This window comes from Rhinoderma darwinii, chromosome 1 (genome assembly GCF_050947455.1).
Source record: "Rhinoderma darwinii isolate aRhiDar2 chromosome 1, aRhiDar2.hap1, whole genome shotgun sequence".
Taxonomy (NCBI): Eukaryota; Metazoa; Chordata; class Amphibia; order Anura; family Rhinodermatidae; genus Rhinoderma; species Rhinoderma darwinii.
The window spans coordinates 583,566,376-583,593,948 of NC_134687.1; the positions used below are offsets into that span (position 1 = coordinate 583,566,376).

The 27,573-nt window shown below is 39.0% G+C and overlaps 1 long non-coding RNA gene across 3 annotated transcripts; it reads left to right on the forward strand.

Annotated features, from left to right (window-relative positions):
- Window positions 1–27,573, forward strand: LOC142746339 (uncharacterized). 3 transcript variants are annotated; one of them, XR_012881705.1, is made up of 3 exons: window positions 1–356; window positions 6,419–6,648; window positions 24,486–27,573. It is a non-coding gene; the product is annotated as an uncharacterized LOC142746339 (long non-coding RNA). The 3 variants fall into 3 exon arrangements; XR_012881704.1 differs by lacking the exon at window positions 24,486–27,573 and adding an exon at window positions 7,428–7,480; XR_012881706.1 differs by lacking the exon at window positions 24,486–27,573 and having other exon boundaries at window positions 6,419–6,549; window positions 6,627–6,758.

Consider the following 27,573-nt stretch of genomic DNA (forward strand, 5'->3'; position numbering starts at 1 on the left):
GTCTGAATGGTCAGTGGAGCATGTGATGGACAGCATGAAGCTAAATATCTCCTAAAATCCTTCTCAGTTTAACAACCTGACCTCCACTGTGAGGGGGAAATTGACCATTCAGATGCATGTGAATGAATACAGCCCCAGCATGGAGAGGTTAATAGAACATTATTAAGTGTTCTGCTGGGGAGCAGGTCTAGTTCCCTGAAAACTACAACACTTCAAACATAGTCTGTGATCAGAAAAGTATTGACACCAATTCCTACCAATCTTGTTACCAGGGGAGTTACACAATACTATAAATCTATTTCTGTTTTATATAGAAATTCAAGCAGGATTTCACCCATGAAAAACACAAAATTATGGTATGGTGTGGTATATTTATTTTATATATGTGTGGTGTATGTATGTAAACTATATGGTCAAAAGTACTGGGACACCTACACATTACACCTTACACCTACAGAAGCTTTTATGACATCCCATTCTAAATCTATAGGCATTAATATGTAGTTGCCCCCCTCCCCCCTTTGCACTTAAAACATCTTCCACTCTTCTGGGAAGGCTTTCTACAATATTTTGGAGTGTGTCTGTGTTAATTTTTGCCCATTCATCTAGAAGATAATTTGTGAGGTCAGACACTGATGTTGAAGGAGAGGACCTGGCTCACAGTCTCCGTTCTAGTTTATCCTAAAGGTGTTGGATGGGGTTGAGGTCAGGGATCCGTGCGGGCCAGACAAGTTCTTCCAAACCAAACTCCGCCAACGATGCCTTTATGGACCTTGCTTTGTGCACTGGGGCACAGTCATGCTGGAACAGAAAAGGATCGAAACCCAAACTGTTTCCACAAAGTTAGAAGAATACAAAGGTGCAAAATGTCTTGGTATGGTGAAGCTTTACAGTTGGCCGAATGCAGTCAGGCAGGTAACGTTCTCGTGGCATTTGCCAAACTCAGACACGTCCATCAGACTGCCAGATAGAGAAGTGTGATTCGTCACTCCACAGAACATGTTTCCACTCCTCCAGTGTCCAGTGGCGCCGTGCTTTATACCACTCCATCCGATACTTGGTGCTGTGATTGGTGATGTAAGGCTGGCAAGCAGCTGCTGGGCCATGGAAACCGAAGTCATGAAGCTTCTGGCGCATATTTTTTTGTGCAGATGTTAATACCAGAGGAGGTTTCGAATTCTGCAGTTATTGAGTCAGCAGAGTGTTTGCGATTTTTATGCACTATGCGCTTCAGCACTCGGCGACCCCGCTCTGGAACGTTACGTGGTCTGTCACTTTGTGTCTTAGATGCTTTGGTTCCGAAATACTCCCACGTTGCAATGATACCACTCACAGTTGGTCGTAGAATATCCAGGAGGGATGAAATTTAATAAACTGACGTGTTGCAGTGGTGGCATCCTATTACAGTACCACGCTGGCATTCAGTGAGCTCTTTAGAATGACCCATTCCTTCACAAATATGAAACACCTGAATTCAATTATTATGATGTGTGTCCCAATACGTTAGTCCATATAATATATTCATATACGGTGTTATATATATTTTTTGTACCCGTTTTTATCAGAACAAATAGGGCTAGCCATAGTGGTTTGCCAAGACATCTTTTAACAGCGAATTATATGTCAATGCACATTACTTCTTTCTGATACCTGCATGCATGGACTCGGCACGTAAAGAAACACTGTCCCTTTAGTTAGCCCTGTCTTTCAGACGAATACTCCGTCAGCTACGGTATACTGTACAGCTAGCTATGCCGTATTTATTAAAAGTGAGTATCCCCGTTTACCAGTATATCATTGGTGGGCAGCACGGGAAATGCTGAGTATTTCTTAGTTCCCATTCACTGGGAGTCAGTTCAGGAAGAATAGTGATGGGTCTAAGGCCTAGTTTACACAGAATTTTTTTGCAGAATTTTTTGGGCAGATTTTGACCCACCTGTGCTTTTTTTGCCTACGTTGATTTAGTACCGCAGGCCAAAAATGCAGTGAAAAATGCCTCTCATTGATTTCAATGGGAGATCAGAGATGGAATCACGGCAAGAAAGGACATGATACTTTTTTTCCCATGTGCTGCTAAAAGCCTATGCCTCCCATTGAAATCAATGAGGGATGATTTTGGCAGTTTTTTTACGCTGATTCCAATGTGGGTTGCACGTCAAAATCAGTGCCAAAAAACTCTGTGTGAACTGGGCCTTAGAAGAGCAAATCCACTTTCATTGTTTAATTTTAAGTAAATCTATGTGGTATGTCTCATGTCACCTCTATCAAGAAAAGTTACTCTAAAATAAAATAATACTTGCACAGGTGTACTGCACCATAAGTTTTCTTTGTGTCATTTTGACAAAATTCAATGAAACATTCATTTTGAATATCCTTTTGTGATTATAATGCAAAAGTAATCAAATAAAATTTTTGACAAAATGTGAAATATTCTCAGAATTCATCAAGAAGCCCTAAAGGAAATAAATTTATCATCCAAATAATAGTAAAAAAAAAATACAATTTACTTCAAAATATATGCTAACACATTGATACGGACTTGATAAAAACGAAGGTAAAGAGATGAAGTGTTTTCATTTCATTGGTTTTCTTCTTTAGCTTTTCATATTACACCATAATAAATTTCTATCTGTCGAAGAAAGTTAACATTGTTTGACCTGTCCGCCTTAAAATTGCCAAAGAGTATCTAGTTAGAAAGGGTCTAAAGGGACTAGCCACTAAGGGGTTAATTTTATGATCTAATAATTTACGACCCAAAAATGAAAAACTGTAATAATTGGGTGGAGCTCAAATATTTTATGCCAATTTATGCTTCATGTTATTGGCTGGATTCACCAGGCAGGCTTCCCAGTGACCTTAACAGTTTTCACAGCTCTCTCTCTGTCTTTACCCCTCGGCCTGCGGGTCATGATGACCATGAATTTCGCATAACTTGGAATTTATGAAAAATATCCTACACAAAGTTTTGAACCTGTCTGAAACTTGCCTGCCTTTTACCCATCCTACAAATATATGTACAGTTTCCTGAAGACTTCTGAATAGATCCTATATAGTCTGCCTTACTATACTATAACTTATTATACTACACTATATGTTATACTATACCTTATTATTATACTATAATATTCTCTACTATTCTGTTCCAACTTGCATTGTACAATACTATATTATATTGGAATCTTATAATATTATACCATAACCGATGCTACAACACTTAACTGAAATACTATAATTTATTACATTATAGTTATTACATTATTATTCTGCCTTACTATACTATACTGTACCTTATTATACTATATTATACTTTACAATAACTTATTATACTATATTATAATAATGTCTTCTATTCTGTTCTAAATTGTATTGTACAATACTATACTATATTGAACTTTTATAATATTATACTATCACTAATGCTACAATATGTGACTGAAACACTATACTGTATTACATAAAAAAGTACTCTACCTTACTATACTTTACTTTATACTATATTATAATATTCTTCTTTATTCTGTTTATATTCTATTATTTATTGTACTATATTATTCTTTTGGAATAATATACTATTATTAATAATACAATAAGATACTATACTTTATTACAATCTAGTATATTCTATCTTACTGTAGTATACTATAATATCCTATACTTTATTGCACTTCAATACTTTATTATGCTTCAAAATACTGTACTATGCTACACTTTAGTATTCTATGTTACTATGTTCTATTATTTTACATTGTATTATGGTATTCTATAATGTACTATACAATAAATAGTAAATGATATATTATATTAAATTAGGTTACACTACATTGCATTATATTTTGAGGCCCATATACCACTGATTCCTTTAGACTATAAATATGGCTGTAGTTTTCTTCTTGCTGTTTACATACATTTACACATATCACTCTCCACTCGCTCTGCCTTTGAAAACACCCCCCCCCTCTGTCTCTGGTTTTTCCATCCGTTATTCGCTCTCACTTTACACTACTGTATCTCATTATTTTCCCTGAGAACACAGCTAAACTTTGCATTTTGTTCTTGCATGTGAAGCACTGACAACCTAAAAAACTTAGTGGATCTCATCAAGAAGTCAGAGCAAGGATGATGTATTTATTGCCTAGTTTTATTATACTGAATCCATCATTTTATATAATAATTAATGAGCTGTAAAATATTTTTAACAAGGAATTACCTTTGTTCTAAGCCAATATAAAAGCTTAAAAACATAACTCCCTATGTTTTCCTTTTGTGTGAAATCTTCTAATATTCTATCCAGTGGTTTTTGTTACTGTTGGGTGACAACCAGTAATAGCAGCCTTTACTGTACCCAATGGGGCTGTCCCCTTATTTTCCACAAATGAATGGCATATAAATCTACTATCTGAAGCCCCCCTCCCACTGCTCTGCTTGTGTTAGTATCACTGTACTGGCACTTGCCAACATATGATGCTGACTACACTTGCATACTACTGTGACCAAGTGATCAAGAGCGAGGTAATGGCCCTAATACACCCTTTGTATGCAGCGATCAACGCTGATCACATCAATCGAGGGCAAAGACTAGTGGTCCCTTTGATTGTGACACAAGGAATTCCAAAATCGGAGCCCATACCATGTATTGGCAGGCAGCTCAATGACCATTGGAGAAGCCCAGGTCTGACTGGCCATAATGCCTGCTGTTAGGGTATACTCAGTTATGCCCTAACAACTGCTTTAGTATTATTAGTACACAGGCTTATGTGCTGTCATATATACTGGTACATTATAGTAAAAAAAAAAAAATGTCAAAATGTAAAGAGAACCCCTTTAAGATTTTTTTTTAAAAAAAGTGAATTGAATACAGAAAGTAATATTAAAAAAATCTCAGAAAAAAATAAAATTAAAAATACAATCCTACATTTTCTACATTAAATTGAATTTATGATTTATAAGTCCCACAACACAACATAATATACACATATTTGGTAGCCTCACAACTATAAAAACCTGCAAAATAAATGTATTACTTAAAGGGATTTTCCCATGAACAACACTTATCACCTATCCATAGGATGTCATAAGAGTCTGACCACTGGGGGCCTCAAACCGATAAAAATCAGGGGTCTCATGTACCTCGTTTGAATAGAGCAGCGGTCAGGCATTCACGCTGTTCAACTCTATGGGACTGACAGAGATAGCCAAGCACTGTACTTGCCTGTCTCCTTCAGTCCCATGGAGTGGTAGTGCAAATGTCCGACCATGGGACCCCCGTTCTCGTGATCGGTGTGGGGCTTCTAGTGATCACAAACTTGTAATCTATCTTGTGGATAAATTAAAAGTGATGTTCGTGGGAAAACCTCTTTAATTGATGATGATTTGTCTATGGCATAAAAATGGAAAACATTTTTTCTGCATTTTTCCTGAAACGGCACCTAAATAAAGTACAGCTCAACCTAAACCTCATACAGCTACATCAGCCTAAAAAATGCAGCTACATCGACCTAAAAAAAGTTATGACCGCCAGAATGCAAAACATGTTTACATTTCCCAGGTCTTCAAGAGCTTAAAGAGGTTTTCCCACATGGATTGATAATAAAAAATTATATTGTTAGAACCCCTGTTTCCTGTTCTTCCTCCATTAGACTGCTGTGGAAGAATTAGATGGAGTAATAAAAGATGTCCTATTAGCGAAACACCACTATTTCCACCACAGGTAGACGCAAAAGGTTTTGTCTCACACCTCTGTGTTGCGTATACTTCACTTGCTGGAACTTCTAGTTCTCCAAGTTGAAGGCAACCAGGATAAGACCAAGGACCTTTCCCTTCATTATTGTGTTTTTCTCAAAATAATCCAGGACTCTACTCCTTAGCTACACCTGCTGCGTAGCTACAAAATGCAAGGGTGACTGTTGCTATCAAACATATTGTTTATATGGAGTAACGCCTCATGCACACGACCGTTGTGCCACTCTGGCCGTTTTTGACGGCATCCGATTGGCACCCGATAGTCTTCACTGACCCATTCACTTTAGCGGATGAATTGGGTCTATGAAAAATGGTCTCCGATCCGAGGAAAGATAGAACATATCCAATCTTTCCACGGATCACTGACGGGACTTGGATGACACACGGTCGTGTGCATGAGGCATAATAGTTGCGCATGCAATACAGTCCACATGTTTAGAGGAGATATGGAAACAGATGATTGAAAGTGCTTTTTCTGTATGAAAAATAGGTTTATATGAAGCAACTGTAGAAAACCATTTCTCTGTGAAATGTTCAATGCGTACCACGGAAAAATCTCTTTATCTGTATGTTTAATGTCCCAGTAGACATCAATAGCCAAAAATACAATATGCCAAAAGAGTGTTTATATATATATATATATATATATTTTTTTTCTTTCTGCTGGTATATATATCAGGATGCTGTGACCTTGGAATTCTAAGCTGTAGGAGAACTTTGTTTACACCACCCCCTTGTAGGATCTATTGGCCGTGTCTACTCGGTTTGGACAAGATATCAACACGGCTTCTGTCCACGGAGAGCAGACGAGTAAATCGAAGCCAGAGAGCACATGTAAGCCAAGCATGACCCTGCAGAAATGGTCCCTGATGAAGCTTTCTTTGCAGGTTCTTAATAGAAGATAATCCGGTGAGTTGAAGAGCCAGGCTATTCCCCTCATTTATAGATATATCTATATAATCCTGGAGAACCCCTTTAAGAAATGATCTCAGCCATTATCTGCTATGGGTACCTGTGAATAAAGAATACTATTTCATGTTTTCTTGATCAGTAGCTGCTAGAGATGAAGGGTCTGATGTTTGCCTGAGGCTCTCCACGAGAACAGCTTGAATCTGTGCTCTCCCTTAGGCTTATACATTGCAGATTACTTGTTACTATTGTATTCATTCTTTGATTTTTGTTTCTTCTTCTTTTAAAAACGTAGCAAATCTCAGTTCATTTTCAAGACAATGACAATGCACAAAGCACAATTCAAAACAATGTTACAATCAAAGCATCTGCGGAAAGTACACAATTTATTCCTGGGCCCAAAGCCCAAGTAAATCAAGTAATTTGCCCACAGTCATAAGTAATGCTGACACTTTCTGTACGTGCGAGCTGTCCCAGTCAGCTTTCCAAAGTGATTATTCTGCAGTTCTTTATATAGTACATTTTTCAAATAATACATGCTGATCCTGAACACAGATTATTTATTATATCTGGTGCATCAGTTGCTGAGGAATTCTGGGACCTGTAGAAGTCTCATTAATTTCTGAATCAATGGTGATTAACACAAAAGATGGACAGGTACTAGATCCTCCGAACTGCAGCATAGCTTAGTTTCTCTATGTTCCAGCTCTAATAATTTTCACATCATTTAATGACAAATTATAGAAATTGTTTTTTGTTTTGTTTTTTCACTTTCTTAGTATTAGTACTGCCCTACAGAAAATAAAAATCTACTCTGAACTATACACCAGTACCATGGCTATGGAGGATATCATACTATGAGGAGCCAGATTTCCCCTTCCCATAACTCCCTACTTACCACAGTCACTGTGCATGGGTGTATGCATAGGGAAATTACAGGGTTAAACCTCCCCCTTGTGTTTCCAAATCACAATAGCAGTCACAGGACACTCTGCTTACTTGACTGCTGTCATTGAAACATTAGTGATCCAGGATACAGTAGTATATAAGGAGTTTGAAGAAAATAACGGGAGACGGTGCTCCTCCATGATTTGTGTTGTTCTTTGTCGAAGCCGGCTACCACCCACTGCATTCCCTGGGAGAAAGAATCCTCCTTACAGAAATCAAATTGGTAGGAAGGGTACAAAGAAAAAGTGCAGTATGTATGGTATCGGCGCCAGGCAGGTAAGAATAATGATGATGAGAGATAATTTTTTTCTTTAGAAGGAATTTTTTCTTTATTCAGTGGACGACGCGTTTCTGGACCGTAGCGGTCCCTTCATCAGGTCTGTTGTACATGTTTGCACGTGTATAGAACTTAGTTATATAATGGAAAAGACCGGGAAAGACCCATGTAAAGGTATTGTTTCACAGATTTTGAAAAAATACGGGAAGGGAGGATGGAACACTTATTTAACACTTATTCTATATGAACTAGTGATTAAAAATGAAATCTGTCATTTTTAACGCGTCGTCCACTGAATAAAGAAAAAAATCCTTCTAAAGAAAAAACGATCTCTCATCATCATTATTCTTACCTGCCTAGCACCGATAAGGATATAGGCGTGTCACACACATTTTACCCTATTTTTAGCCACTCTCCTCTGGTCACCCAGTGTTGCCAAGGAGGGTTTGCAGCACCCCATCCCCAATTTTTTTTTTTTACTATTATCTGTTGGTTTAATCTAATAGATGGCAGCATGTATACTTACCCTCCTCACTCCTGGCTCTTGTTCAGCTCCGGGTGCCGTTTCACACGATCCTGATGCCGTCCAGCATGAAGATGTAGGTGAAAAAGGTGGGAGCGAGGAGGGAAAGTATATGGTCTGATCTGGGGTCTGGTCTGGGTTCTGATATGAATGTAATCATTTGTTCTGGGATCTGATATTAATAAGGGGGTCTGTATATAATTATGCCACACACTTTTATATAAGTAACAACACTCAAAAAGGCGACTCCCATTTGTCCCGTGACCTGCAGCTCGATTATCACCCTGTGAGTGCCGCTTGGTTAAAGATGAGTACCAATGGGCTTAAGGTAAGTGAAGAAGAATGTGGAAGACACTTTTAAGAAGGTATGTCGCCATAACTGTTAAGAAGGGACATGTGGCTGACACTGTTATGGGGGATATGTGCCTCACACTGTTGAGAGGACATGTGTCTGACATTTTTATGAGGGATATGTGACACACTGTTGAGGGGACATGTGGCTTGAACTGTTATGACGGATATGTGTCTCACACTGTTGAGGGGACATGTGTCTGACTCTGTTATGAGGGATATGTGCCTCACACTGTTGAGAGGACATGTGTCTGACATTTTTATGAGGGATATGTGACACACTGTTGAGGGGAGATGTGTCTGACATTGTTATAATGGATTTGTGCCTCACACTGTTGATGGGACATGTGACTGACACTGTTATGAGGTATATGTGGCTCACATTGTTGAGGGCACATGTGTCTGACACTGTTATGAGGGATATGTGCCTCACACTGTTGAGGGGACATGTGGCTGGCACTGTTATGAGGGTAATGTGCCTCACACTGTTGAACGCACATGTGTCTGACGCTATTATGAGGGAAATGTGTCTCACACTGTTGAGGGGAAATGTGGTTGGCAATGTTATGAGGGATATGTTCCTCACACTGTTGAGGAGATATGTGTCTGAGTCTGTTATTAGGCATATGTGTCTCACACTGTTAAGGGGAGATGTGTCTGACATTGTTATGAGGTATATGTGCCTCACACTATTGAGGGGACATGTTGCTGACACTGTTATGAGGAATATGTGGCTCACACTGTTGAGGGAACATGTGTCTGACACTGTTATGAGGGATATGTGGCTCACACTGTAGAGGGGATATGTGGCTTGCACTGTTATGAGGGAGATGCGGCTCACACTGTTGAGGGGACATGTGGCTAGCACTGCCAATTTTGGCCTTGAGGACAGAACAATTTTTTTATATTTCCCTCTTTGCATCCCGACGCTCATAACTTTTTTATTTTTTGTACGACGTAGTTGTATGTGACTTTGTGTTTTGTGGGACGAGTTGTACATTATGTAGGTACCATTTTCTGCTACAAATACATTATCGTTTAATTTATATACATTTTTATTTTGGCAAAAATGCAGAAAAAAAGCAGTTCCGCTGAGGTTTTATTATTTTATTTTTTACACCATACATCGATCATCATAAATAATGTTAAACGTTTGTTCTTTAGGTTGTTACGGTCATGGTGATACCAAATATGTCTATATTATTTCATGTTTTGGGACTTGAAAAAGTTTATTTATTGTAAAAAATGTGTATTTCTGTGTTTTTTTTAACTTTTTTTTAATTTAACATTAATTTTTTTACGTTAATTTAACTATTTTTTTTAATCAAAGGAATTTTTCATTTTGATTTTTATTTTTTAACTGTAATGTACTGTCATAGATCTATATGCCAGTACATTAGCCTGTGTACTGATTGTACACAGGCAGTTGTTAAGGCATACCTCATTATGCCCTAACAACAGGAAATATGTTCAGACAGCCCTGGGGTCCTTTAATGGACCCTGGGCTGTCTGGCCATACGAGTTATGGGCTTTGATCGCGTCACAGGGATTTTCTGTGACGCGATCAAAGGGCAGTCCCCCCCACCTTGAACACTGCGATCAGTTTTTATCGCAGCATTCAATGGGTTAACGGCAGAGAGATGTTTCTCTTTTCTCAGCCGTTAGATCGGGGCTGTGGCTGAATATTACAGCTGTTTCCCCGCTCCCGATCGCGCGTGGAGATAGCTGTCCCACAGTGCGAGAATGCTCTTAATGCGCGAAGTACCCGCCGCTCAGGATGAGCATTCTCGTCCTGTGTCGGCAACCAGTTAATAAAAGAGAAAGTTATTATTACAAAATGCTGTGGGGACAATAAACTGACCCAGTTGAACCCTTCCAGGTCAGAGTGTAACTCAGCAGTACACCCATAAAGCACAATCAAATCCTTCCACAGGGCCTGTGCCGCTGACTCTGCATCTTGGGTGGGGACAGCCATGGTAAACTTGGTGAAATGATCAACAATAAGTCGCAAATATTTGTTGCCTTGTAAGCACTCTTGTACTGTCAGATAATTGAATACCCTTAACACCAGCTGCAGAGGATAGAAAGTCTGAAAGTCTCATCCTTCGCATAACAAGGGCAAGTATGTTCAAAGATTGACTTGACCATGGTTGTCATTTGGGATCCGACACTAGACAGAATAGCTCAACTCCGTTAAACTTAGCCACCACTACAAGGCATTTTCCCACTAAGTCTTTAGCCTAATTTGGCCCCTTCCCTGCAATTTGCCCCTTAATTGCAGGTCTGTCTAGCTTAAACACCTGTTGCTGATGGTCACGGGGCGGCATGGGCAGTCCCAGGCAAATGTTGTTCTTGACCACATTCCTTGCACCTGGTTATTGCTTCCTTCAGCAAGTGGTGTATAATCAATTCAGGTACTTGCTTAAGATTCACCTGCAGGGCTCTCTATAACATCTGATTTCTGAGGCCTAGCACAAACCAGTCATGCAGCACAACTTCAGCATTAGTAAAGGACATGGCCTTTGTTCTTCCTTTAGCTGTAACATTACCATCAATTCTTGTAGGTCGTTCGCGAACTAGGGCAGTGTTTCCTCCTCATTCTCATTCGGGGCGAAGAATCTCTTTTGCAGCATGCCCTCAGATAATGTATCTCCATACACGTCCTCCACGATGCGAGAAATCTGCTCAAATGGCTGCCTGTCTCCTGCTGGCTGGAAAGTACTGCCCCTTTTGCACTCCAACGTGCTTATGGACAGTTCTGCTTTTAGGTGTGGGTGAACATTCCATTGTTGGGCTACCCGCTCTACTCTCTCTTGCTAGTCCTCCGACAACATACTGGGTCCATTGTAATTTTTTAGATGATTCAACAGAGCCCCCACAAGTACCATATTTACATTCATCTTGCCAACTAGCGCCAAGATGTAATGTGCAGCAAACAAACTCTAACAGTGCAGCAGCAACAGCTTGAAGAAAAAAAAATATATACAGTATATATATATATATATACAGTATATATACTCCTAGCAACAGTCACAATCAGGATGCTGCAATGAATTGTGAAGTCCCTCCTTGTATCAGAACAGTGTCTTTCAATTAAACTGAGGAAAATATCAGAATACGTCAATGGAACAACTCACTACATAGTCTGGGCGGCCTTTACTTCCCTTTGTATTATGCTCTCTGGACAGCATGTGCTCTTTTCTGTATGGATGGCCCTCTTCGGCAGTTCTGCAAAGCAGCCGCTGTTTCGCTGGAAACCTCGCTCTGGCGCTGACTCCTGCTCAGATTCTCTTGTCTGGCCACCCAGGCTCTGGTTCCACTCAGGATACTCACTGGCCTACTCCTCTGCACACAGATTTTCTGCAAACAGCTTCGCTGCAGACAGATTACACAGGCCACCTCTGGAACAATTAGCCCTGCACTTGCACTGACTGGAAACACTTCACACTCTTACTTCCTGTCTGGGTTGAATTTCCTTCTCTAGAAACAGCCTCTCCAATTACAGTGCCTTCTTCTGTAAGTTTTAGATGAACAGTTATGTCTCCCTATTATGGTAACCATGGGTTACAGGTCCTCTGTCCCTATCTGCAATAACACATGATTGACATTATGGTCTACCCCAATGATCCAGACCCCACCTATCATGCGGTATTGTGAAAGGTTTATGACACTTAAACGAGGTTAAGGGTGGTGAAAGGAGAAGTTCTAAGTAACACACATGAAACATCTACTCAGCCTCACCTACATGGCCTGCAATATGCCCAGTCATCTGTGTAAACCATAGAATCAGGTCATGCATGGCCAGCTTAAAAGTAGAGTTGTGGCCATAAACAATGGAATTGTGGGAAGGAGAAGATACAAATTATACAAGTCTGACATAGAAAATCCATCTTTATACAGAGGTTTAACTTAAAGCTCCTGGGCCTAATGCAAAATGTGTGTAAGAGTCCCCCCAAACGATGACATTCCATTTATAATATTAGAGACTTTTTATGACACAGGGGCCTTCGGGCCCCCTCATGATCCGGAGCAAACGTGCGTCTTACGGGAAACGGGAAAAGTGAGTAAAGTTCCTTTAACTTGTCTGAAGAACGCTAAATTAATGTGATATTACGTTGGCATGTTACTAAAACATCTAATTTTCAGATGATTAAGGATGAGCTGGGACAAGACAGCACAAGTTGAGACAACATTTTCCATTGAATGTCTGAATGAGATTATGTTACATCCATATTGTTTAACTATGCTGTAGTTGCTGGCCATATGTAAGGATTCTTCCAGGTGCTTACTCACGATAAAGTTTCCACAAGTATCCAAAATAGGATATGAGTGCGTGACAATTCTGTTTTGAGACACATATTCTTATTTAAATATTAGCCCCTGAGAATAAATACACTACCGACACTTCAATTCCATATTCAGATTCATGATGCAGAGGAAAAATTCCACCAGTTTGATATACCTGAGTCACAGGAGAATTATGTATTCTATGACGCTGTACAGCTGAATAAAGGAATGTCTTTTTCAATCTTACATGTGTTTTACTAAACCTTATTGGATATATATTGGGAGATGGAATGGAAAGCAAAGGAAGAAAATTCAATTTATTTTATGTGTAGAAAGTGGAACGTGGAGAGATTTTTAGTCATTAAATAAAGTTTAACATATGGTTTTGGTGTTTTTCTTTCTTTTCAGCTGTGGTGAGAGGGTGATATTTTTTTGCTTCTATGTGACTAACGTTGTAAGAAAATTCAGAAATATTCCAGTTTTCAAACTAGCTAGTGGAGCAGTCACAATAGGCTGATATTTCCTGCTGTCTGCAGCTCAACTAATAGCTTTGCTGTATAGACTGCGAGAGGGTTAGCAGAGTCATTAGAGGGTTGGGGATTTAATGACAGATGACAGCTCTATGGTACTTCTGGAGGCCAAGATGATACAGGATAGAGACACCATACACTACAAACTCAGGTACGGCTCTCTATGTTTCTCCCCTGTCACTTCCCGGTGTATAGGAATTGTACTCCATCTCTTTCTGGGGACTATATTAGTCTATGAACACTTTTCTATTAATTATCTAATAATGTTAACACCCATTAATTGCAGCTTCCATTATGCACACACCCTGCTACACTATACAGACAATACAGGAAGGAGATGTGTGCCTCCAATATGGGCCCTCCTAGGAAAGTTTAAAAAAAGAAAAAATAAATAGATAACATTTATAATAAACATAATTTATTTTCTACAGACTTACAGTGAAGGAAATAAGTATTTGATCCCTTGCTGATTTTGTAAGTTTGCCCACTGTCAAAGACATGAACTGTCTAGAATTTTTAGGCTAGGTTAATTTTACCAGTGAGAGATAATTATATTAAAAAAAAAGAAAGAAAATCACATGTGCTATTCCGTCATGCTGACTGCCCCGTTCGCGCTCAGTGACAGAATAGTACGTTACGGGAGTAACGGCCATTTCGGCCGTCTTCCTGACACATACAGGAGCTGTGACAGCTGCTGTCTTGTATAGCGGTTTTCACAGCTCCTATAGCGGGGACCGATCGCTGTGTCCCCGCTGATTAACCCCTTAAAAGCCGCGTTCAATAGCGATCGCGGCTTTTTAGGGGTTAAGCTACCATCCCCGGCCTGCTACACGATAGCGGGAGGCGATGGTGACAATGGTAACTGGACACCTAACAATGGCGTCCGGCTATTTCAAAGTCAGGACCCACTATGCTTGCTGTTAGTGAGTATCTGACAGCTCTATGTAGTGCAGTTTATTAAAATAGCAATCAGGGCCTCCTGCCCTCAAGTCCCCTAGTGGGACAAAGCAATAAAGTAAAAAAAAAGTAAAAAAAAGATGGGTAAAAATAAGAAAATAAAAGTTTTAAAAGTCATAAAAGTAAAAATCCCCCTTTTTCCCTTATCAATCCTTTATTATTAATAAAAATATATAAACAAACAAATAAACTATACATAATAACGGCCTGAACTACAAAACTATTTTGTTATTTATCCCGCGCGGTTAACACCGTAAAAGAAAATAATAATAAACCGTACCAGAATCACAATTGTTTGGTCACTTCACCTCCCAAAAAATTGAATAAAAAGAGATCAAAAAGTCGCATGTACCTAGAAATGGTTCTGATCGAAAACTACAGTTTGTTACGCAAAAAATAAGTCCTCGCGCGGCTTTCTTGATGGAAAATAAAAAAGTTCTGGCTCTTAGAATAAGGTAACACAAAAAGTGAATGATTTTTTACAAAACGTATTTTATTGTGTAAACGCCATAAGACATAAAAAAACTATAAACATCTGGTATCGCCGTAATCATATCGCCCCGCAGAATAAAGTGAATAAGGCATTTATAGCGCACAGTGAATGCTGTAAAAAAATAGAATAAAAAAACAATAGTAGAATTGCTGTTTTTTAGTCACCACGCCACTTAAAAATAGAATAAAAACTGATCAAAAAGCTTCATGCACCCCAAGAAAACTACAATGAATTCCACAAGGGGTCTAGTTTCCAAAATTGGGTCACTTTTTCGGGGTTTCCACTGTTTTGGCACCACAAGACCTCTTCAAACTGGACATGGTGCCTAATAAAAAGGAGGCCTCAAAATCCTCTAGGTGCTCCTTTGCTTCGGAGACCAGTGCTTTAGTCCATTAATGCACTAGGGCCACATGTGGGATATTTCTCAAAACTGCAGAATCTGGGCAAAAAGTATTGAGTTGCGTTTCTCTGGTCTGGTAAAACCTTTTGTGTTATAGAAAAAAAGGATTTTATGACAAAAAAAACAATAAATATGTAAATTTCCCCTCTACTTTGCTCTAAATTCCTGTGAAACACCTAAAGCGTTCATAAATGTTCTAAATGCTGTTGTGAATACTTTGAGGGGTCTAGTTTCTAAAATGGGGTCTTTGATAGGGGTTTCTAATATATAGGCCCCTCAAAGCAACTTCAGAACTTAACTGGAACCTAAAATAAATAAATTAGGCAATACTTCGCTTTTTACATTATACTGATAATGAGCAGTGCCCACCTTGAGATGGCCCAAGTTTTGACCGTTTGTATAAACGGAGACCCCTATTAGACCGTTTCAGTGCCTGATTTTCCCAAGTATACACCCCTCGAGAAGTGTATTTCTATTGATGAGTCCTTAGTAGATTTTAAATGGAGGCTTCAATTGCACCAGTACCTGCCGAGTAAGAGGGCAAGGTAGGGTGTGAAGATGTATAAGCTGTGCGAGAGTGCATCAGGGTATACCTACAAATTTAGGATATATGAAGGGAAGGACACCAGTATTCAGCCCCCAGAATGAGCCCCCTTACTGGGTGCTAATGCAAAAATTGTGTGGGATTTGGTGCACCCACTGCTGGACCAGGGTTACCAACTCTACCTGGATAATTTGTATACCAGCATCCCGCTCTTCAAGTGCCTCGCTTCCAGAAGTACTGCGGCATGCTGCACTGCTAGAAGAAATCTGAGAGGCCTCCATAAGACTCTGCTTGGGCAAACACTCAGAAGGGGTGAGAGCAGGGCACAATCTAGCAGCAACATATTGTGTGTCAATTACAAGGACAAGAGAGATGTCCTTGTATTGACAACAATACATGGCCACACCAGTACCCATGTACCTGTACGAGGTACCAGTACAGAGACCCCCAAACCAGACTGCATCCTGGACTACAATAGGTACATGGGAGGGGTGGACTTGTCAGATCAAGTCCTGAAGCCTTCAAGCGCCATGCGGTGTGGTATAAGAAGCTGGCCGTGCACATCATTATCAAGAACCTAATCTTTAGGGACCAAGAAGGGGACATCCAGTACTTCTGGAAGCGAAGCCACACGCATCTTACCAGGGCAATACTTTCCAGAAAGAAGTTCCCCAATCTGGCAAGAAGGGAAAAAGTCAAAAGAGGTGCAAAGTCTGCTATAAGAGGGGGATAAGGGAGGACATAATATATCAATGTGACACGTGTCCCAAAAAAACAGGGCTCTGTATGAAAGAGTGTTTTAAAATTTACCATACATCCTTTAGATTTTTCATCTACCCTGACACACTCCGCACAGCTTATCCCCCTCATCTTTCCCTCCTGAGCCCTGCTGTGTGCCCAGGCAGCTGATAACAGCCACATGTAGGATATTGCCATACCCAGGAGAACCCACATTACAGTTTATGGGGTGTATATCTCTGGTGGCGCATGCTGGGCACAATATATTGGACACTGAAATGGCATAGATATATAGAAAATTGCAAATCTCACACTGCACCATCTGCTGCACATTACCTTTTACACAATACGTGTGGGGTCAAAATGCTCACTACACCTCTAGATGAATGCCTTAAGGGGTGTTGTTTTTAAAATGGGGTCACTTCTCGGGGGTTTCAACTGTACTGGTACCTCAGGGGCTTCTGCATACATGACTTAGCACCAGAAAAGCTCCAGTAGGCCAAATGGTGGTCCTTTCCTTCTGAGCTCTCCCATGGGCCCAAACGGCTGTTTATCACCACAAATGGGGTATTGCCGCGCTTTGGACAAATTGGGCAACAAAATGGGGTATTTTGTTTCCCGTGAAAATAAGAAATTTTGATCAAAAATTACATCTTATTGGAAAAAATTAAATACATTTTTTTAATTTCACAGCCCAATTCAAATACGTGCTGTGAAGAAACTGTGGGGTCAAAATGGTCACAACAACCATAAATCAATTCCTTGAGGGGTGTAGTTTCCAAAATGGGGTCTCTTCTGGTGGGTTTCCATTGCTTTGATACCTCTGGGGCTCTGCAAATGCGACATGGCACTCGAAAACCAATCCAGCAATCTGGACTCCAACAAACAGATAGCGCTCTTTCCTTCTGAGCCCTCCCATGGGCCCAAACGGCAGTTTATCACCACAAATGGGGTACTGCCGCACTCAGGACAAATTGGGCAACAAAATGGGGTATTTTGTTCCCTGTGAAAATAAGAAATTTTTATCAAAAATGACATCTTATTGGAAAAAAGGAAATTTTTTTAATTTCACAGCCCAATTCAGATACGTGCTGTGAAAAAACTGTGTGGTCAAAATGGTAACAACAACTATACATAAATTCCTTGAGGGGTGTAGTTTCCAAAATGGGGTCACTTTGGGGGATTCCTACTGTTTTGGCACCTCTACACCTCTTCAAACCTGGCATGCTGCCTAAAATATATTCTAATAAAAAAGAGGCCCCAAAATGCACTAGGTGCTTCTTTGCTTCTGGGGCTTGTGTTTTAGTCCACGAGCACACTAGAGCCACATGTGGGACATTTATAAAAACGGAAGAATCTGGAAAATACATATTTATTAGTATTTCTCTGGTAAAACTTTCTGTATTACAGAAAAAAAATGGAATTAAAATTGAAATTCAGCAAGAAAAATGAAATTTGCAAATTTCACCTCCACTTTGCTTTAATTCCTGTGAAATTCCTAAAGGGTTAAAAAAACTTTCTAAATGCTGTTTTGAATACTTTGAGGGGTCTAGTTTTTAAAATGGGGTGTTTTATGGGGGTTTCTAATACATAGGCCCCACAAAGCCACTTCAGAACTGAACAGGTACCTTAAAAAAAAGGCTTTTGAAATTTTCTGAAAAATATAAGAAATTGCTGTTTTTGTTCTAAGTCTTGTAACGTCCAAGAAAAATAAAAGAATGTTCAAAAAACGATGCCAATCTAAAGTAGACATATGGGAAATGTGAATTAGTAACTATTTTGGGGGGTATAACCATCTGTTTTACAAGCAGATGCATTAAAATTCAGAAAAATGCTATTTTTTCAACATTTTCGCTAAATTTTGCAATTTTTCACAAATATACACTGAATATATCGAACAAATTTTACCACTAACATAAAGCCCAATGTGTCACGAGAAAACAATCTCAGAATCGCTTGGATAGGTTTAAGCATTCCAATGTTATTACCACATAAAGTGAAATATGTCAGATTTCAAAAATGGGCTCTGAGCCTTAAGGCCAAAACAAGGCTGCGTCTTAAGGGGTTAAGGAAAATAGGTAAAAATGGTGCAATTTGGCAGAAATCTATGCCTCATAGCTAACGTAGATTTCATTTTCTGACTATGTGACAATTCAAAATGTGGCAAATTGATTAAGAGACATGTGCCTTTTTATAACTTTGGTGTCAATCCCTTCAACTATCACCTTTACTTAGATTGGTGTAAAATACGCCCATCTTATTAAATATGGGACATTATTTCTCCTCTTTAGACATAAATAATGACGGAAACTAATACATGATAAGTTCCTGTAAAGCTGAACTGGTAGCAAAAATTTTGTATATGCTGAATATAACCCTTATGGAAGAGTCCTCCTGTGATTGACTTCTTAACCATGTATTTTCCAGAATGATTTGCTTAAAGGAAACATTCATCTAGCAGCATTTGGCTTGACTCGTGAAATAACAAACAATGTCTCCCAATAATACCCTTTCACTTCATTCAGTGCTCATATGATTTATTTTGTTTTCCATGCTGGAAAATAGTTTATTTATGAATGACATAACTTAATATACAGAAGTTTTGTTCTTTGAAGATCATTGACTGAGATTATCGAACATTCACTCAAGCACTCCGGTTTGTGAGGTCAGAAGCAATGTTATCTGATAAATATATCACTGTCATAAGTAGACCAATAGACTACTTGTTATGACCTTCTAATATGTCATAGCTTTAATTTCTGATTCTTGTGGGCCAAAAGAGTATGCTTCTAAAATATCACTGTTTGGAAGTAATAGTTGGTCTACTGTGAATGTAATAAATTACTAATTTCTCATTTGAATTCGATACAGTAATGCTTTAGTACATACTCAAATAAATTCTCGACTTTGGTGAAGCCATACATAGAGATATTTACAGTGCCTGAAAAGATGCAGATGATCAAACCATGGTGTCCAGAGGTATCATTAGTCTCTATAGTAGGGTAAGGGCTCATGTCTGTGGCACTTTTTATTACGGACCCATAGTCATTCCGTGTGACATGAGACACCATATTGTCTCCTTGAAGAAATGCTTCTAGTGGAGAATACCTCTGTAATTCGACATGCAATGAAACATGGCACAACTTTTTTCTTGTTGATTTTCACATATCAAATTGGTTTATATTTTGCTTACCTGTATAAAATGGCATCCAATGTGCAGGCTTGTTTTATAGAAGATGGGGCCCTGGGCAACAAACATAGAAGGACCCCACCGCTTGCCATTTTGAGAAAATTCTTGTTTTAAAAAAAATACTCCCTTAAAAAGCTTGCATAATACTATCATATAGTTTCCACATAATATGTTATTCAATTCTGAAATAGTACCACCATACACTGATAAATAATACTAGGTGGTTGTAATTTGCTCTTAGGGTTTCCGTCCTCAGAGTCACTAAGAAAATAGATGTCCTAAGCAATTGACCAGATTGTTAGCCGCCAAAAACTGGCCTTGCCGAGCTGTCCCTTTTTTACAGTCCTTCTAAATAGTACATCGATGCTGCCTACTGCCATTTAACTTGATACAAAGAATGTTTCAAAAACTTTTAAAAGTATAAAATTAATGGAAGGCAAGGGTGTCAAAACAGTGAAGGGCCAAATCCTATTAGGAGACAGTCCTCACAGATATGGGTATGGACTATTAAATAGATGGAACTATATATGATGCATGATAATTGTGGGGCCCTGTCTTCACATAGGGGCCCGGAAGTTTTGAGTAGAGCCTTTGTCTGATACCATATGTGCAACAGAAAAGATTCTACATGGCTATTGTTGGACATTGCCCTGGACTGCTGCCGTGATTGCTCCTATCTGCCACTGAATTTACGCTACATTTCTCAACTCAAGCTATAGACATCATACACGTGTACATTTTCTTTGTGTTTTCTCTCTTTTTATATCAGCTTGCTTTTCTGTGGTAATAATATCCATCAAGCTATGTTTGCTTAGGTAATCACATTCCTTAAAATTGCTAAGTAACAAATGGCTGCTTTCTCAATTTGAAGTAGACTATATTTAATGATGTTAGAAGTGCTTTGAATTATATTCTGTGTTTTATTTTGTGTGATTATGTTGATTTTCTAGACTGTATTTTATTTTCTTCCACCCTCTATAATTCTTTTGTAAGACAAGTAATTCATAATCCAGCATTTTTTCAAACTATACACAGCAATATACACAGTTTGTATATTATAGATAGGGCACATTTGTTAAAGTAGAACAATGTGGTTGAATAATTTGTACTCTATAGACTTAGATTGGCCAGACATAATGTAATGTTTCACAACATTAGAGAAGGCCAAACAGTACTAATAACTGCTGATGCCTAAAGAAGTGGTGCGGAAATCCAATTTGACAGATGTTCTTTTCAGACAGATGTCATCGATGTATCTGATTGTTTTGGGCTATATAAGTCTATTACTACTATTTAAAACGCAAATGATCAGAAACAACAACGAATCACTAAAAAAAAATTACCTATTATTTTGCAAAGATGTAAGGAAGATAATGTGATGTACCTAATGATTCTTAGCTATTAAGCTTTAATTTTGGCTAATTTGTAACACATATTTATAGTAAAAGTTGATAAGATTACAGAGATACCATGTAACATGTATATGTTTTATTGTTTTTTGTGATATTGTTGTTTTTTTTTAAATGTTTCTTCTGTTTTGTACATGTGAGTTTATTTTTATTTATGTAATGTTTATTTAATTTTATTTGACTTAGATCAGTTATTAGACAATTATTTTTAACTGTAATGTACTGGAATATTTGTATTTTCCAATACATCACTGTTTGTGCTTTGTATACGGCATGTTAAATTTGTCGTAACAGGTATTATTACTGAACATAACTGGGGAACTTACTTAGGCCCCAAACTTTTCATTTAAAACCATCAGTCCTGTCAATCACAATGCAGGGACTGATGAGGGTGAAGCAAAAGAAGTCCCCTCCCGTTGTTTATACTCCTTAGGTCAGTGTTCATTGCAGCATCTAAGGTGTTAAATGGCCAGTTAAACGGTCAGTCAGTCAGGATATTTTGGTGGTTGTGTTGGAAACATAAGTATATAATGTTAAATTCAAATAAGAGAAGAAAATGCAAGTAAAAATAAATAAATGTCGAAATAATCTGCAACAAAGATTGTAATACTTTATAATTTTTTTTTAAATAAATGCATCATATATAGTTCAGAAGCATTGGTGTACAAATTAAAAGGGTTAAAATACTTTTTTGGCCTGAAGACGAGAACAAATTATTGATTTTGTGTTTTTGCATTTCAACAATCATAACTTTTTTTTTGTTCTACTTTGCAGTATAAGCCTTTATTTTTTTGCAGGACGAGTTGTAATTTATTTACGTGAATTTTTTTGGGCACATTATGGTTTCGTTTATTTCATTTGGCCAAAAATGCAAAAAAAAAGCAATTCTGCTGCAGTTTTTCTTATTTTTTATTTAAACCATACAGCAGTTATTATAAATAATGTAATACTTTTATTGTGCAAGTTATTACGGTTGTGGGAAAACCAAATATGTCCATGTGCACGTCCGTGATTTTTGGGTCGGCTGGCCACGGAGTTGGCCAAAACGCGGGTCGTGCACATGGCCACGGCCATTATTTTCAATAAGCCCGGACCGCAGAACACGGCCATAATAAGACATGCCCGTTCTTTCTGCGGTGCGGGCTCCTGGGCCATGCACAGACCGTGAAAATCACGGTCGTGTGTATGGCCCCATAGGAATGAATGGGGCCGCAATTCTCCCGTGCATTTTCAGGGGAATTGCGGCCTCAAAGGCACGTTCGTGTGCATGAGGCCTTAAATTTAATGAAGATAAAATATTGTAAAAAAATGCTGATTTGTGTGTATTTTTTCTAAAAACTTTGAACATTACTTTTTTTTTTTTTTAATTGTATTTTATTAATTTTTCATAAACTCCTCAATGGAGGAAAAGTGCAGGATGTACATAAAAAAGGGAACTACAAATAAAAAAGTATGGCATACAATCATGTAGGGCAATACGGTGCCTCATCATATCAATGTCAAATTCAGGGCAAGCGGAGAGGATAAGATAACAAAAAAAAAATAATTACTACAAAAATGGGAGATAGGAAAACAACATTAAAAAGCATAAGTTAAAGAGCATCATAAAAACAATCACCCTACAAAAATTGGTTTTGGTTGACTTGACAAGAGAGAGAAAGAGATGCAAACCAGAAAATCTCCATGTCAGCTAAATCCCCTCAGTCAAGTGGTTCATTCAGAAAAAGGAGCCCTGCAGCTGTGACCAAATAACCTCATACCGAGGAACTTTGTCTTCTAAGATAGCAATAATACGTACAAAACCCTGAATATCTTTAAACTTTTTTTAATGTTTTCGAAAGAAAATGCATTAACGGTCTATGTTTTGTTTTAGAGGCGTTTGCAATCGGGGAGTTAAGTAACGCAGACAAATGGATCCACCTCTCCACTCGTTTCCAGTAAGTCTGAGCCACTAAACAAAGCCACCAAATGTAACATAATAATCCCACCTCACAGCAGCGAAATTGGTAGTAAAGTTGAGAAATCATCCCTTCATTTTGAGGGTCTAATCTACATATATTCTAAAAATTGGAATCGGGCGTCTCAGGAGTGAATAAAGTGACGTATCCTCATATATCTAAAGTGTTTCCTTAAAGGGACATTGAGTTAATTTCTAAATTCCTCAAAAGACTTTAGTTGCTCATTTTGAGCAAGATGAAAGATGATAGTAAGCTGGTGATCCAGTCACCATTGAAAAATAACAGGATTTTGGCCTGGGGGAATCCAGGTTAAGAAAGATGTTGCAGAGAAGAGGGTTCTGACATCAGCCAAAATTTATGCCTGTAAGTATGCCAGGTCTCAGGGAATGTGCAACCACCTTATTACCAACCGAACGAAGGTGTGTGCACAGATGGGGGACCACATTATGGCTTATGGGGGAGCGTAAGGCCCCATTCACACGAGCGTGAATCACGTCCATGTGCTGTGCGTTGAAACAGCGCACAGCATACGGACCCATTACTTTCAATGGGGCCATTCACAAATGCGTGATTTTTCACGCAGCGTGAGTCCGTTGCGTGAATCTCACTGACTATTTTTTATTGTTCAAGCCATGTTTTCCTTATAGACACAGTATCTTTTTTTTTACCCGTTTGCCATGTGTCGCTGTTGATCAAGGGTGTGGTCAATAATGTACTTGTGCAGCATGAGGCCCTGATAGAGACGGAGTACAACATTTGAAAGAAAGAAAATAAATGTGGGACGTATAGTACATGTACACTTTATTTTTTCATGATTTTACAGCTAGATATTTATGTTATTACATTTGATGATGTGAAAGTCAGGTGGAGAAGAACGAGGGACTAATACCGGAGTGAAATGAACACGATAGGGAAGAGTGGTTCGGCTCCTAGCAAAAAAAGGCCATATCATTTCTCCCGCCAGTTATCCTTTCTCAAACCAGTTTTTGAACTTCGGGTGTAAGTATCAGTTAAAATATATACAATTTGGCATTCCAAGGTTCCCCCCGCTTGGGGGAAGAATTCAATATCGCACCAAATATGTAATAAATGTCAGAAATATTTGTTTCACTCCACATGCAACAATGTCTTAAAGTGGTCCCCTGGACACGACATTTTCCGATTTTGATCCTGATGCAAAAACAATATTGTCAATGTAATATTAAAATATATCAATTCTCTTTAAATATCAGCTCTGAGGACAACCTAGTGGGCGATCCGGAGGAAGACGACAGCACAGAGATGGTGGAAAGGAGAGTTGTGGAAGATACCACTAGTCCAGAACTGGGACAACAACAGGATTGCAAGATTTCTGTGACATCACCTGGGCCAAGTGTTCAGAGCCCAAACACTCCAGAGGATACTTCTCGCTCCAGAGCTGCACCCAGAAGAAAAAAAAGAGTGGATCCATCAACAGCGAGCCAGGTGGACACAAGGGTTTTAGATTACTTGTCTCGACATCAGCCTGAGGATGAGGTGGACATATTTGTTAGGTCCATGGCTCCTTTTTTGCGTTGTATCCCTGTGGAGCGTCGCTTGAGAACTCAATCTGCGTTGATGATCATATTGGAAGCAGCAACCCCCCCCCCCCAATGACCCCATTTAGTGCTTTTCTTCATTGGCCATACTACCCCTATCCTTACCCGGATATGTTTTCCGTCAAGCGCCCCAATGTAGTTGGGGAATTGTGCGTTGTTCATGAACCCATCTGCTATACTCATCCACTGTTCTGTTGTGGGTTGAGGCATCCCGGTCTCTTTCAGTTGACGCCAGATTAGATCAGAGGTAGACCTGATAATCCCAGAAATGGTCGACGTCCCCGATAGGAATTCGAAATGAAGGGACGCAAACGAATTTCTAGTGGCAAGGAATCTGAAGATAAAATAATGAAAATGAATAACATAAACTTAGTTCTAATTGCTCATTTTATCTTAGTTCTACACTAGCACACTGGAGATTAGTTTTAAACATAGACAGTATGTATTCTTACCTCAGGGTGATGATGAGACGTTCCTTAGGTGAAATACTGCGTCTCATGTCCGTATTTTTGAAGGTTAGGCCGGAACTTAGCTCCTTCAGCAGCCGATCAAAAGTTGCGACAGATATCCGACAGAAGGCCTGAAATTTGGCCAGATGCAGATGCAGGTCCTCATAAAGGGTGTGGAAGTGGCCTTTGTAAGTACGTTGGGAAACAATGGGATGAACCCAATGCCGCCTCCTCCTCCTCGGTTCTTCCTCCACCATTTCGTCATTCTCCATGTGCGAGAGATCAGCCACAACATTAGAACATGGTGCATAGCTTTGGATGTCATGTTAATACAAATAAAATACTATAAAATCCCAAAACAACAAGCACAGGAATCACACCAACCTCTCTCTATGCTGTACAGCAATAGGAAATTGCGAATCCCGACCATATGACCTTCCTGTGAGTGTTGCCAGAGGGTTGGCACCAAATCAGAAGCACAATGCATGCACTCACGCACGTATAACGCACGCCATTTGCGTGCGCAAATCGGACACGCTCGTGTGCATTAGACAGGGGAATAATGAGAATCAAAACCAGTGAAGGTGATAAAACTAAAAAAAATAATAATAATCAACCCTTGAAGCGGCACTGGTTCTTTGGAGCGTAGTTGGCTGTTAGTCCTTAGTGTTGCATAAGGAAACAAACCAGGTTTGAAGTATCAATGTCTTTAATGAACTACAGGCGACGTGTTTCGAAGCCGAACCGACTCCTTCCTCAGACTATAATAGAACACAAAACCGGTCCAAGGTTTGTCTTCCGGCACAACCCGTGGCTTTCAGAGTGGGGTATGATATAAAGTCTATCTGCAGACTGGGTCTGCAACCAGTCCAGATAAATTTAACACATATACCCTGGATATGTAATAGAGCATATCTGGGAACGAGTACCGGCAAAGTCCTGAATAAATACGTCAGTTTAGGAAGAATAGTTATACAGATAACAGATAGTCTGCCAAGCCATAAAATATGATAATGGACCATTCCTCCAAAAGCTTTCTTATACCTGACAACAATTTAGGGAAATTACACAAATTAGGGGATTATGGGGAATTGTGACCTCTAGATATAATATGTGGACTTTTTTCCATCTAAACCAAAAATTCAGGGAAATTAAATGTTCCTGGTCAGATGACATATCTTCATAGCTTCAGATTTAGTGGGATTAACCCACAGTCTTGAGAATATTTCTAAATGAGTCAAAACCGGGTGTAGATTAAGAAGGGAAATCAGGGGATTCCTAATAAATAACAACATGTCATCCATATGCATACTAAGTTTGAAAAAGGTTAAACCCAAATCATATCCTGATATATTGCTATTCTCATGAATTGCAAGGTTAGAGGCTCCATGGCAATGGCAAACAGAAGACGGGATAGAGGGCATCACTGACTAATTCTGCTTTCTAAAGGGAAAGAAGACAATTCGCCCTTAAAATTAACTCTTGCCGAGTAGCAGAATAAAGAAACTGCAGGGCTTTCAAAAAGGGGCCCTCAATACCCATGCTTCCCATTACTAGCGCTAAATACTTCAGTCAAAAGCTTTCTCCATGTCAAGACTCAGCATCATTGTTGTAATATCATTAGAGAAAGCATATGCTGAAGGAGGTTAACTACAAGGCGTATATTATCCATTGTTTGGCGGGCGCTGATGAAACCTGTTTGAGCCGTCAAGATTAAGAAGACAAATGGTGGGCCAACCATAAAGAGAGGATTTTTGTAAATATCTTATAATCAGCATTGAGAACAGATATCAGGCAAATGTTCTGACAGGAAGGGTCATCTTTCCCAGGTTTTGGGATCAATTAAATGTTAGCGTCTTAAAATTCCTGAGGGGGGGGGGATTACCCATTAGTGGGTGATTAAAGAATTTAACGAGATGAGGGGTCAGAAAAGGGGTCAATTTCTTGTCATACAAGGGAGAAACCGTCCAGACCCGGGTTTTTAGAAGAAGACAGTAGTTTAATGGCCTTTGTAACTTCCTCATCTGTAATAGGGTAATTTCACCGGAAGGAGGCAGTGGCTGAAAGATTTTGTGGATTTTTTATTTACATTTTTCTTTTTTAATTATAATGGACTGTCATGTACTGTCAATTGTATATGCTGTCAAGGAATAGTTACTTGAGCAATTTCCCAGGATGTATGCTTATGGGATTACTATAAGAGCGATTCCCGCAAAGTAGCACTAAACTGTCTGGATCAGGCGCACAAGTAAATAAGCAACCTCAAATCTGTCATTAACCCTTTTCACCAGAGC